Source organism: Fukomys damarensis, unplaced genomic scaffold (assembly GCF_012274545.1).
Source record: "Fukomys damarensis isolate Sample0158 unplaced genomic scaffold, DMR_v1.0_HiC HiC_scaffold_15, whole genome shotgun sequence".
Taxonomy (NCBI): domain Eukaryota; kingdom Metazoa; phylum Chordata; class Mammalia; order Rodentia; family Bathyergidae; genus Fukomys; species Fukomys damarensis.
The window spans coordinates 11,955,715-11,969,487 of record NW_022900927.1 but is presented as its reverse complement, the minus strand read 5'-3'; the positions used below and the strand labels follow the sequence as shown (position 1 = coordinate 11,969,487).

Genomic DNA, 13,773 nt, shown 5'->3' with positions numbered 1-13,773 from the left:
GCTTCTACTCTCTTCTTCTTCTGTTTCTCTATTTTTCCCCTAAACAATTCAAATTTTCTCCCAAGGATAAAATGGCTATATTGAGGGTATATATACTGTATACAATTTTCTAATTTGTTTCAAATCTTCTTATACAACCACAAATACAGTCCGTTTGGTTAACAGTGGTAAATTACTATTTTCCATAGTTTGTCATTTTCTAGACTGTGTGTTTGATGCTGTTATTGTGGATTATACTACTTTAGCCAAGGTAATATATTTGTTATAAATGTTCTTCCTAGTGTGCCAAGACTGAGACCTGCCTAACAGTCATAATACTACTATAAGCCAGTGCCAACAAACTGGGAGCTAAGCCAAATAGGCAGCAACTTTCATCCCCAATAAATCCAATGAGGAGGATCTTGAAACAGACTTAAAAACCAGAAGCCATCTCTGAGAAGTAGTCATTTCCTAAGGGTTCTAAATACTGGCAATAAAGCTATCTGCTATAAGCAATTTACAAGCATCAACCCAAGTATTATTATTATTTTTTTTTTTTTAGTACCAGGGATCAAACTTGGGACCTTGTGCTTGCAAGGCAGGCAGTGGAACCACTGAGCTAAATCCCCAGGCCTTAAAATTTTTTAAAAATAGAAAATGAAAGAACACTTAAGCAAGATGCAATGCCAGACATCCAGCTTACCAAAGGCAAACTCAAGGATAATGAGATACAACAATTCAAAAGCCACCCACCTGGAATCTCTGAAGTGGTAACAGCAGAAGTAACAAAGCAGATGAATAAGACTCTAGAAAAAAAATTAAAGCAGAAAAAATTTCTGATATAACTACAAAGATGGTGACCATAATGAAGGACATGGTTAGTGACTCTAGAGCAGACACACAAAAACAGAAGAGCTTGGGAAAATTATGGAAACCATAAATGCCCAACACAGGAAAGAAACGGAATGTATGAAACAGATTCAAACAGGTATCAGAAGAATAAAAATTCCATTGAAAGTATATGCAACAGAATCAGATAATGTGAGGACAAAATATCAGATATACAAGGCAGGATTGCAGTTAGTGATCATGAAAAGAAAGATTTCTTAAAAATAGTAAGGGTGGTAATGAGATAATTAATAATGTGAAATAGGAAGTAAAGGGCTAAAGGTGTGAGGGAAAGTGGGAAGGGTGGGGAAAAGTTAATAAGGGAGAGGAAAAAATATGAGAAACTGAAGAAAATGGAAATAAAGTGTTTGTAAATGGGGAGGGGAGGAGGGGGTGAAGGGAGAGCAGGGACAAGGGGAAAAAATGAGAATCAAGACCTATTATGTAAAGGTACAGAATCCCAATGATGAATGTAACTGTATTGTATACATAGACTGTACTAATAAACTCAATAAAAAGAAAAAAAAAAAGCAAGGGTGGGCCAAGTATTTAGCTTAGTGGCACAGCACCTGCCTGGCAAGTGCAAAGTCCTGAGTTCAATTTCCAGTACTGGAAATAATAAAAATTAAAGGGCCAGCGATTTAGCTTAGTGGTGCCACCACCTGCCGTGCAAGGTCCTGAGTTTGGTCCCTGGTACCAAAAACATAAATAAAATAAATAAAAATTAAAAAAATATCAAGGGACCACAAAAGTCCAACAGCTGTTAGATGATGTAAAGAAGAGTAACATAAGACTGATCAGAGTCAGTAAAAAGCAGGACATAGCACAAACACCATTTTTTAAAAGTCTGCTCACAGAGGGCCAGGGATTTAGCTCAGTGGTTTGGTGGCCTGCCTTGCAAGCGCAAGGACCCCAGTTCAATCCCCGGTACAAAAAAAAAAAAAAAATCTGTTCACAGAAATAATGGCAGAAAATATCCCAAAAAGGGAAAAAGAATTTGTCATACATGTGAGTGAGGCATATAGAACTCCAATTGCCCATGATATATATATTTTAAAAAACCTACACCAAGGCATATAATAATATTTCAGAAATTTAATACAAGAACAGAATATTAAAAGATGTTCAAGAAAATAAACAAATCACCTATAAAAGAAAACCCATCAGAATCAAAGCAAACTTTTCAACACAAACCCTCAAGAAGAACATGGAGTGAAGTATTTCCAGTCCTCAAAGAAAAACAACCCTCGAACTCAGGCTAATATACCCCACAAAAGTGTCTTTCAAAATTGATGAAGAAATAAAACACTTCCATGACAAAGAACACCTGAGGAAATTCATGAATACCAAACCAGCACTCCAAAATGTTCTCAAGGACATTGTAGAAAGAGGTAACAGGACTACAACTCCAATACCAACAAAATGAATCACCAGGAAAGGCAAGCTATTGGGGGAGGACAAGAAAATAACATGACAAGCTGGGCGTGGTGGCACATGCCTATAATCCCAGCACTCCGGAGGGTGAGGCAGGAGGATCGCTGTGAGTTTGAGACCAGCCTGCACTACATAGTCAGTCTCAACTACATAGTGAGACCCTGTCTCAAAAAACAAAAAACAAAAAACAAAAAAAAAGAGAAAGAAAATAACATGACAAAGATAACTCAATATATAAGTTATAATCAGCCATGTTAATGGTCTTAATTTACCAAACAAAAGAAACAGACTGGCAGAATGGATCAAGAAACAAGATCTCACAATATGTCACATACAAGAAACACTATTAAATTCAAAAAGAAATTCACAGACTGAAAGTCAGAGAATGGAAAACAATACTCCACACAACAGAAACCCAGAAAAAGTAGGGGTAGCTGTTCTATTTGCAGACAAAGTGGATTTCTAGCCAAGACTTTCATCCTTGTAAAGGGAACCCTCCAAGAAGAGATAATAATCATAAATATATATGCACCAAATATCAGCACACCTCACTATATACAACAAATATTAATGAACGTTAATAAAAATAATAAAATAAAATAAAATAAACACTAATACAATTCTAATGGGGGAACTCAATACTCCACTGTCACAAACAGTCAAAACAACTAGACAAAAAAAAAAATCAACAAAGAAATATCAGAACTGAAGCAAACTTTGAACATATGGACTTAGATGTCTACAGAGTGTTCTACCCAACAAAAGCAGAATATACATTGTTCTCAGCTGTACATGGGATGTTTTCCAAAATACATCACATACTGGCTTAAGGAAATGTAAAGGAACTGAAATTATCCCACGCATAGTCTCAGACCATATTGCAACTGAACTGAAAATCAATGGCAAAAGAAACCAAAAAGATTTCATAAACACATGGAAATTAAATAACATGCTATTGAACAACCAATGAGTCACAGAGGAAATTAGACAGTTTCTACAATTAAATGATAATGCCAATACAACGTAACAGAATTTATGGGATGCAATGAAAGCAATCCTGTAAGGGAAATTTATAGCAGTGAATCCCATCTAAGAAAAACAGCAAGAATTTAAATAAATAACCTAATGTTGAACATTAATTGTCTAGAAAAAGAAGACCAAGTCAAGCCCAAAGCTCATATGAGGGAGGAAGTGATAAAGATCAGAGTAGAATTTAATGCAACAGAGATTAAGAAAACAACACAAAGAATCAATGAGTTGAAGAGCTGTTTCCTTGAAAGATTATATAAAATTGACAAACCCTTAGCCAACCTTATCAAAAAAAGAAACAAAAGACTCAAACCCACACAATTAAAAATGAAAAGAGTGAAATCACAACATATCCTCCAGAAATCCAGATCATCAATACTCACTTTGAGAAACAGTATTCTAATAGGACGGAAAGAAGAAATGGACAGATTTCTAGATACATATGAATTACCAAAGCTGAATCAAGAGGATATAAAAAATTCTAAATAAACCAGTATCAGTCAGTGAATTTGAAGATGTAATTAAAAACCTATCAACAACAACAAAAAAAAGCCCAGGCTCTCACAAATTCAGTGCTGAATTCTAAAAAAAAATTTAGAGAAAACCTAATGCTGCTACCTCTGAAACTCTTTAATGAAACTTAAAGGGAACAAATACTCCCAAATTAATTCCTGGAAGCAAGCATTACCCCAATATAAAAACCAGAGAAGGAGCCAACCTCCTGAATGAACACAGATACAAAATCCTCAATAAGATATTGGCAATTAGAATGCAGTAAATCCTCAAGAAGATTATACACCATGACCAAGTAAGATTCATCCCAGGGATACAGGGATGATTCAACATATACACGTCAACAAATGTAATACAGTTTATTAACAGAGCCAAGAACAAAAACCATACAATCATCTTAATAGATGCAGAAAAACCATTTAACAAAATCCAACACTCATTCATGACAGACCCTACAGAGAAATAGAATAAATGGTCTTTATCTCAATCTGACAAAAGCTGTCTGTGATAACCAACCAACATCATACTAAATGGACAAAAACTGAAAGCTTTCACTCTAAAATCAGGAACAAGACAAGGATGTCTACTATCACCACTCTTATTCAATATAGTTCTAAAATATTAGCCAGAGAAATTAGAGAAGAGAAAGAAATAATAGGAATAAAGATAGGAAAAGAAGAGGTTAAATCAGCAATATTTGCAGATGACATGATACTCTACATAGAAGACCCCAAAAGTCCACCAAAAGCTTTCTAGGTTTAATAATCAAATTCAGTAGCAGAGTTGGATACAAAGTCAACACTCAAAAGTCAATACCATTCCTGTACACAAATAAACTCACTGAGAGAGAAATTTGAGAAATACCACCTTTCACAACAGCATACAGAAAAAAAAAAAAAGGAATATTTAGGAATCAATCTAACAAAGGAAGTAAAAGACCTTTACATTGAAACCTACAGTATACTTTGAAAAAAAGAGATGGAAGCAGGTATCAGAAAATGGAAAGATATCCCTTGTTCTTTGGTAGGAAGAATCAATATAGTGAAAATGGCCATACTTCCAAACTTGTCATACACATTTAATGCAATCCCAGTCAAAATACAATACCACACCTTATAGAATTAGAGAAAATGATCCTAAAATTCATTTGGAACCAGCAGAGACTTTGAATAGCAAAAGCAATTCTGGGGGACAAAGTCAAGGCAGCATATCACAATCCCTGACTTGAAACTATACTACAGAGCTACTGAGATTAAAAAAAAAAAAAAAATCTAAAGACAAAACAAAACAAAATATCTCATTAGAATGACCTTCATCATCTTACCAGTATTTCTACCAATATTCTGTACAGCTATCATCTGAGAAACCTGAAGCTTTCTCTATAGTTTTGCTACTGAGCCATAACAGAATTGCCTTTAAAGGTCAAAGAAGATATGGTTTTTCCATAAAATGGAGTACTACTCAGCCATAAAGAATGGGAAACTAGAAACATTTATAGCTAAATGGATGTACACTGAGGCTATACTCTTAAGTGAAATAAATAGGACACACGAGTAAAGAAATATCAAATAGTTTCGCGGGTTTGAAAAACTAAAAGTGTAAATAAGGTTCAAATGGTATAACTGAGACTGTGAATTGGGAAGTAAATGTATAAAGTGGAAATGGGAAGGGGGGAAGGAAATAAGGGAAATGAAAAAATGTGAAAAAATGGAAACAAAGTCTTTGTAAATAGGGAAGGGAGGAGAGGATGAAGGGAAGGCAGGGGTATGGGGAAAAACATAAGAACCAAGATATATCATGTAATGGCACAAGATTCCAATGATAAATGTTAACTGTATTGTTTGCTTTAAATGTACCAATAAATTTCATTGGAAAGAAAAAAAAAACAAAACACACCCAAGGATCAATGAAACAATTAGAAAATGCAGAAATAACTCCAACATACTCAGCCACCTTATCTTTGACAAAGGAGCCAAACACCTTCACCAAAAGATAGCTTTTTAAATAAATGATGCTCAAAAAAATGGCTATTCATAGCCAAACATTAAAACTAGACCCATGTCTTTCACCATGCACTAAACTAAAATCAAAATGGATCAAATATCTAAGTATTAAAACAGATACACTTAATCAGAACTCTTGAAGACTTTGGTGTAAACAAAGAGTTTATGAACAAAACCCTGATCAAATACTTGATTTTTAAGTACTCCTGTATGACCCAACCCAGACCAAGCCAGTAACATCTATTATGCTTCAGAAGGCTCTCCCCGGCCCTTCCTAGTCAGTACCATGCTTCCAAGACTACTGCTGTTTCTTAGCCCCACAGATCAAATTTTTGAACTTCCTATTAATAAAATCAGATAATCTTTTGTGTCTCACTTATATGCCCAGCATTAAATCTAGAAGATTCATCCCTTGCTGTACATAACACCTTGTTCTTTTCATTGCTATGTAGCAGCCTATGATACTAGTTTTTAAATTAGTCTTAATATCAAACACTATAAGTTCCACCTCATTCTTTTCCTTCCAGAACTATCTTGGTTATTCTTGCACCTTTATTTTTGTACATAGTCTTTTTCTTTTTTAAATCTCACTGGGACTATTGTCTGTAACTCCATATACTCATAGAAAAGTAACTTTGGTAATATGCTATTAAATAAATATCCCATCTGTAAATACAGTATATCCAGCTTTTTATTCATGTCTAATTTTGTTTTTCAGTAAAATTTTGAGAACTCTATGAATTTTCTATAAAAGAGATTTTTTTTTTTTTTCAAATGGCTGTTGCAAATCTACATGTTGGCCTTGTTCCTGAGTTGCATTTTTTTCCTTGGAAAGTTGAATTTGAAGTTTTTCTTATAAAAATTGGCTTTTAGAAGAAGCAAGATATATCATGTATAGGTACAAATTCTCTATGATGAATGTTATCATTGTGTATATCTAAAATGTATCAAACCAAGAGTGGTGGTGGGGAGGCCAAGACAGGAGGATCACTGTGAGTTCGAAACCAGCCTGGGCTACATAGTGAGTTCCAGGTCAGCCTCAACTACATGGTAAGACCCTGTCTCAAAAAAACCAAAAACAAACAAACAAATAAAATGTATCAATATCTTGCTTCAAAAAAAGTGACAACTAAAAGCAAAAAATAATTTTTATCTTCATTTTAAAATTTATATGCATATAAATTAACAATGATTTTAGTTCTTAAAATCAGTATTGTACTTGTAATATACTTCTTTTTAAACTTTGTTACTTCTGTCATTTCTGCTTTTCTTGAGGAATATTTCCAGAATAGCCTGAAAAGAACCAACTTGGAATGGTAATGATATTTTCATTGTTGCAGATTATTTTCTATTTCATCAAATTCTATTTTTATTTTTATTACTTCCTGTCTCTTCCTTCTTTAGTTTTACTTTCTGGTTTTTGTTTTTGACAGGTGTTTGGTTTGGTTTGGTTTGGTTGAATGACTGGCTGATTTTCAAAAGATTTTTATCTTTTAATCTAACATATATTTAAGGTCATAAATGTAGCACTATTTTCCTTATATCTCTCAAGTTTAACATAATGCTTTTGGTATAATTCTATACTAATTATTGTATAATTTCCACTCTTTCTTTTGTTGTTTTGAGGCAAAGTCTCACTATTTTGACCAGGCTGACCGCAAACTTTGGTGTTCAAAAGATTCTCCAGCCTTACTTTCCCCAATTGCTGAGGTTACAGGTGCATATCACTATACCAAGTTCCCCTAATTGTTTTAATTGTTTAAAATTCTTAATCATTTTTTTCAGTAACGTTTCTCCACTCTTCTATGTTTTCTTCTCAAACGCAATTAGACATGGTAGAGCTTCTCAGGCTGTCTTGTAAATTATCTTTGTTTTGCTTTCCTATTTTTCATTTCTTTATCTCCCTGTACTATCCTGGAAGAATCCTATTTCTACCTACATATTAATAACTTCTCTCTTCAGCTGTGTCTACTTTGCTCATTTATTTTATAACTATATTCATTTTAAAGATTTCAATTATTTATATTTGTTTATCAAAATATTGTTCGTGTTTAATTATAATATAATATGTCCTTAATATAAAAAGGGAATAGCTACGTTTTAAGCTAAAAGGCTTTTAGATAGAATGTGCTTAGAAAAGTCTCCACCATAAAGCTCTTCTTTAATAAAGACAGAATAAAACAAAAACCATCTCCGCCTCTTAAGCTTTCTCCTGGCTGCTCTTTTGCAGATGTTATCCTATTGTGTTTACCTGCATCTGGGGCATGGAAGGAATAGTTCTATCACTCCCATTTCAGAATCACAAAAGCTGAAGCACAATAAAGCTCTTTTAAAAATACTTTCTCTGGCCAGGCGTGGTGGCTCACGTTTGTAATCCCAGCACCCGGGGAGGCGAGGCAGGAGGACCGCTGTGAGTTCCAGGTCAGTCTCAACGACATAGTGAGACCCTGTCTCAAAAAACCCCCCAAAAAAACCAAAAAACAAAAAAACTTATTCAACTTTTTAAAATTTCAAAGCCACAGAAAAGTTGAAAGTAAAATGAATACTTACATACCTTTCAACCTGGATTCAAAGTTGTTAACATTTACATTTGCTTTCTTGCCCTCTCTGTCACCCCCACCACATGCACATATGCCACACCCAAACATCCACACATCTTTTTCCTTTTTATTTGATGATTTTGCTTTGTATTTTTGAGACGTGGTCTTGCTATGTAGTTCAGGTTGGCCTTGAACTCACTATCCCAGGCTGGCCTCAAACTCAGTGCAATTCTCCTGACTGTCTCTGGAGAGCTGGGACTACAGGCATGTGCCACCATGTTCAGCTACACATGATTTTTTTTCTAAACCTACCAAGATACTTCACTATCAGCATGTATTTTCAAATATGGCACTGTCAGTAAAACCATAATGTCATTATCACGCCCAACTATGAGACTTAGGAGAATCATACACAGCCGCACAGTCACAGATTCAAACCTCATTGTTGGGTCATTTGACTAAATGTTATTTATCTTAGACTGCATTGTTTCTATGATAATTATTTAGAAGAGAAATTCTCTCATAGAACATCTTTCAATTATCTTAATATCAGGTTTCATTTAATCCTTTGTTAGGAATTCTTAAAAACAAGCATCTCTGAAATTTAAACAGTAATCTTCTAAGACAACATTTAAATCACAAAATCAATTATCATATACTGAATTTCCAGTTTGTTCTTAACACTATATAGCAATCCTAAAGTGAAGCTATTCTAATGAACACTGTCAAAACTCTATGCTCTTTTTATGTGCCACAGAAGTTATTATACCAAATAGAATTAATAAAATCTCGTATTTTTTTAAAGGAAAAATATTGTTCTACAGGGGGGAAAAAGCACATATAATACTGATAAGGCAAATAAACCTCTTTTATCCACAAAAAATTTGTAAGTATATGCATCAATCTGCATTGGAAAATTTATTTTTCAGTGAGTATGATTTTTTTCTTTATTTATTGGTACTTTTTAGGTATACAGTACAGTTACACTCATCATTGTGCTCTTGTACCTTTACATGACAGATCTTGATTCTTATTTTTTCCCCATACCCATGCTCTCTCCCTTCACCCCCTCCCCATTTCCCTATTTACAAAGACCTTGTTTCCATTTTTTCCCTTTTCTCATATTTTTTCTTTTCCCTTCTTTCCTTACCCTTCCCTTCTCACTTCCCCTACTCCTTTAGCCCTTTTCTTCCAATTTCACATTATCATTTATACAATTTGAACCTTATTTACATTTTGAGTTTTTTCACACCATAGAAACTATTTGGTATTTACCCATGTGAGTCCTATTTATTTCAGTATGATTTAATCTTAGTCACTGATAATGGGAACTGAATACAAAAAAATTATAAAATCTTATCTTTGTAGGACATGGTGACACACCCCTGTAATCTCAACACTTAGAAGGCTGAGGCAAGAAGGTTAAAAATTTGAGGCTACATAAAAAGACTGTTTTAAAACAAAACAAAATCCTATCCTTGCTCTCAATGAGGACACAATTAATCTTCAGTAGTTTGATATATTAAAAAAAGAAAATAGCAATACAACCTAAAGCTAATATTTAATGGCTAAACTATGTCATACAGATAACTATAACCACAGAAATATTTAGGATTAATCTACAGTAAAAAAAAAAAAAGCTAAGGATACTATTTATTATGTGCTATGAAAAATTTTATACAACAGCCATAGTACAAAATCACTATAGGCTCTATGTGCTAAAAAAAAAAAAAAAAGCCCTCTTAGAGACCAAAAACATAAACCTGGAGAAAAGACAGCCTCTTTAATAAATAGTGCCAGCGCCAGGGATTTAGCTCAGTGGTTCTGGCGACTGTCTTGCAAGCACAGGACCTGAGTTCAATCTCCGGTACCAAAAAAAAAAAAAAGTTCTGGGAAAACTGGCTTTCCATATGCAGACTAGACCTGTATCTTTTACATGTTCTAAACTAAACTCAGAGTGGATCAAAGATCTAAAATGTTAAAAGAGAAACAATCTGCTGGAAGATAAATAGGTAGAACTACAGAAGATACAGGTGTAGGCAAAGACTTTCTGAACAGAACCCCAATTATACAAAAGTAACATCAAGAATCAACAAATGGGATCATATTAAATTAAAAAGCTTTTAGGGATTTAGCTCAGTGGCTCTGCTGCCTGCCTTTCAAGCGCAAGGACCGAAGTTTGATCCCTAGTACCAAAAAACAACCAAGATAGCAAACAGACAACCTACAGCATGAGAAAAAATTTTGTCAACTACTCTTCAGAAGACTAACAGCTACTATAACTAAATAACTTTTAAAAAATTAGATCCCCCAAAATGGAAGACCCATCTCAGTTAATTTTCTCTCACTGCTGAGACAAAATATCCCACACTCAAAGTTAGAGCAAGAAAGGTTTATTTAGCTCACAATTTGTACTGGTTTCAGTCCATAATCAGCTAGCTCCAAGACAGGGTGGCACCTGGCAGAAGGGAGTTGCAGAGGAGAAACAGTTCATGGTGCCCACAAGGTAGCAAATGCAACAAGGGACCCTGACAGTGTCTTTGTGCCCCTTTTATCTTAGGGCAGACTACTTAGGGCAGCTAGCACTCACACCCTTATTCTTAGTGCTATCAGGCCTAGTCTTACCATGAATCAGTCACACACTCTAGATTCACCCTCTGAAAAAGCATGAGGCTTTGGGGAAACATCTAAACACAAGCCATTACAAGACCCAATCAAAAAACGGGCAAGTGAAATGAGCAGACATTTAATAGAGTAACTACAAATGGCCACTAATACATGAAAATATTTTCAACATCCCTGACCATTAAAGAGATGTAAATGGGCTGGGGATGTAGCTCAGTGGCGCTGCACCTGCCTGGTCCTGAGTTCAATCCCTAGTACTGCCCCCCCAAAAAGTAAATTAAAACAATAATGAAATATCATCTTATTCCAGAAAGAATGGCCATCATCAAGAAAACAAACAATAAACACTGGAAAGGCTGTAGGGGGAAAAGGAACCCTTCTATATTGTTGATGGGAATGTAAACAAATACAACCACTATGGAAGTCAGTAAGGAGACTCCTCAAAAAAGTAAAACTAGAAATTACATTTGACCTAGCTACTCCCCTTCTAGATACCTTCCTGAAAGAATTAAAGACATCAAATTACAAAATTACACACGCATATCTGTGTTTATACCAGCACAATTCATAACAGCTAAACCTTGAGCTGGGGATGTAGCTCAGTGGTTCCAGCACCTGCCTCGCAAGCGCAAGGGCCCAAATTCGATCCCTGGTACCAAAAAAAAAAAAAAAAGCCAAATCTTCAAAGTAGCTTGTATGCCCATCACAGATAAAGCATATTTACATACAATGGAATTTACTCTGCTGTAAAGAAGAATAAACTTGAGTCATCTGTAGGAAGATGAATGCTCCCTGACACCATAATGTCAAGTGAAATAATCAGACACACAAGCTTAAATTCCACATGGTTTCTCTTACATGAGAAATCTAAAATATAAACAAAGAGCAAAATGAAAGATAAAAGCAAGTAGGGAGATAGACCTTTTGCAAAAGAGAAAGGGACAAAGAGATGGTGGTGGGAGGGGATGAAAAAAGAATTAAGATGTGTCTTGAACATGTACCACTCCCCACAAGAGATGCAATCATTATGTATTTACATAACAGAAAAAAATATTGAAAAGCACTTTTAGAACAACTGTCTTGCAATAATGCAGAATTAAAGAGAAATGGGAAAAAAGGTTTATTTCTATCATGTGCTTGTCAACGCAATAAATTATCTGCAGGATCAGAGAGCTCAAACTGAACCAATTCTGCCACACTTCAAATCAATAAAACCTTTCATTATGAAAAAGAAAGTGGTAAGTATAATTTCAACATATCCACAACTAGTTTTCAAACAGACCTTCAATGTAGTTAAAAGGTACCCTGAAAACTATGTCATTAACAAGTGTTAATCTAATGGGGGATGCAACTCAGTCAGTAGTAGAGCTCACTCAGTGTGCACAAGGCACTGGGTTTCATCCCGCAACACACACACACACACATAGAGCTAGCCAATTAATATAAAATTATTCTTACTACTCGATGTTACCATGCCAGAATTTAACCAACTTTGATATGTGCATAAATTTTACAGTACACGTACTTCAATAAAAGCAACATGACATATAAATTTATAAAAGAATTCAACATAGTTTTTCTACATTGCTTTAAAACTATTACACTTTTTACCAAAAGCTAATAAACATATTTTAGAAACAGTTATATAAATCATACATTTTTAAATTAGTCATAGTTTTATTTGTACATATATTAATAGTTTGTTATATCATCCATACAATAATTTTTTAATCCACAAAAGGATATTCCAAATAACTTCCTTTCTTTCTAGTAAACAAACTGTTCCTAAAGAGAAGAAATTTGAGAAAAAACTCTCAAGTTTGTGAAAACTAGATTACTTACCAGTAACTTGAGTTCTCCTATTGGGTCTTTTCCCTCACAGATCCACAGATCTCTTGCCCTTCTGTCCAGCAGGAGAATCTTCCTGATGGGCCTCCACAGGAACTGAGGGGCATGCAGTACAGACGCACAGGTGAGAACGTGGTGGGGAGGGGTTTGGAAGAAGCTAGAGACATGCTTCAGTGCACTTGCTTACCTTCCTGACATTGGAAATTTCAACGGTTCCTTGGTCCTCGAGGCATTCACAATAACTTCAAAGAATGTGGATCTGTGGAGATTACCCAATAGGAGAACTCCAGTTACTGGTAAGTGATCCAGTTTTTTCTTCTCTATCAGAATAAGAAGGTTATTTCATTTTATTATTAGTACATGTAGAAGTAAAGGGAAAAGGCTGCAAATTTACAGATGTATGCATACACAAAAGTAAATACAGAAACAGTTTGCTAACTGTAGTGTCAAGAGAAACTTGTCATTATCAGAAGCACAAAAAGAAAAAGATTTGAATGGTTTCATCTTTAAATGTCTATCACAATGGCAGTTCTATTTTAACATAAAACAAAAATACCAACTATCAAACTATTCCATTTCACTGAATCACCAGATTCCATGTTAGTACAACAGTTTACTGAAATCTGCTATTTAACTAGCTTTTGTTTGCTCAATTTTAGCATTCACCCCAGTGAGTGACTAGACTTCAGATTAAAAGAAAACAATTCCCATTTATCATCAAATAAGTCTTTAAAACAACTATTTCTACCTATTAGCAAAACAACCATGCATACACATAAAAGTATGCCAGCCACTGATAAATAATGCTGAGTATAACTTAAATACTTGTACAAAGGAAAGAAATACATGTTTAAAAAATTTTTAAGATTCTCACCTAAAAATGGACCCGCCATTTAAAGAAAAATTTCTAATCA

At 34.5% G+C, this 13,773-nt stretch overlaps 1 protein-coding gene across 2 annotated transcripts in view; it reads right to left on the bottom strand.

The window, feature by feature from the left end:
- Nucleotides 1-13,773, bottom strand: part of Yaf2 (YY1 associated factor 2) — a 51,172-nt gene that overhangs the window by 29,730 nt on the left and 7,669 nt on the right. The window contains exons 2-3 of one of the 2 annotated variants that reach the window (XR_002025942.1): nucleotides 13,047-13,179; nucleotides 12,854-12,955 (exon numbers count right to left, since the gene is read on the bottom strand). The gene's annotated coding sequence lies outside the window, so the exon portion shown is untranslated. The remainder of the gene's footprint in view (nucleotides 1-12,853; nucleotides 12,956-13,046; nucleotides 13,180-13,773) is intronic. The other variant, XR_002025943.1, reaches the window with a different exon arrangement.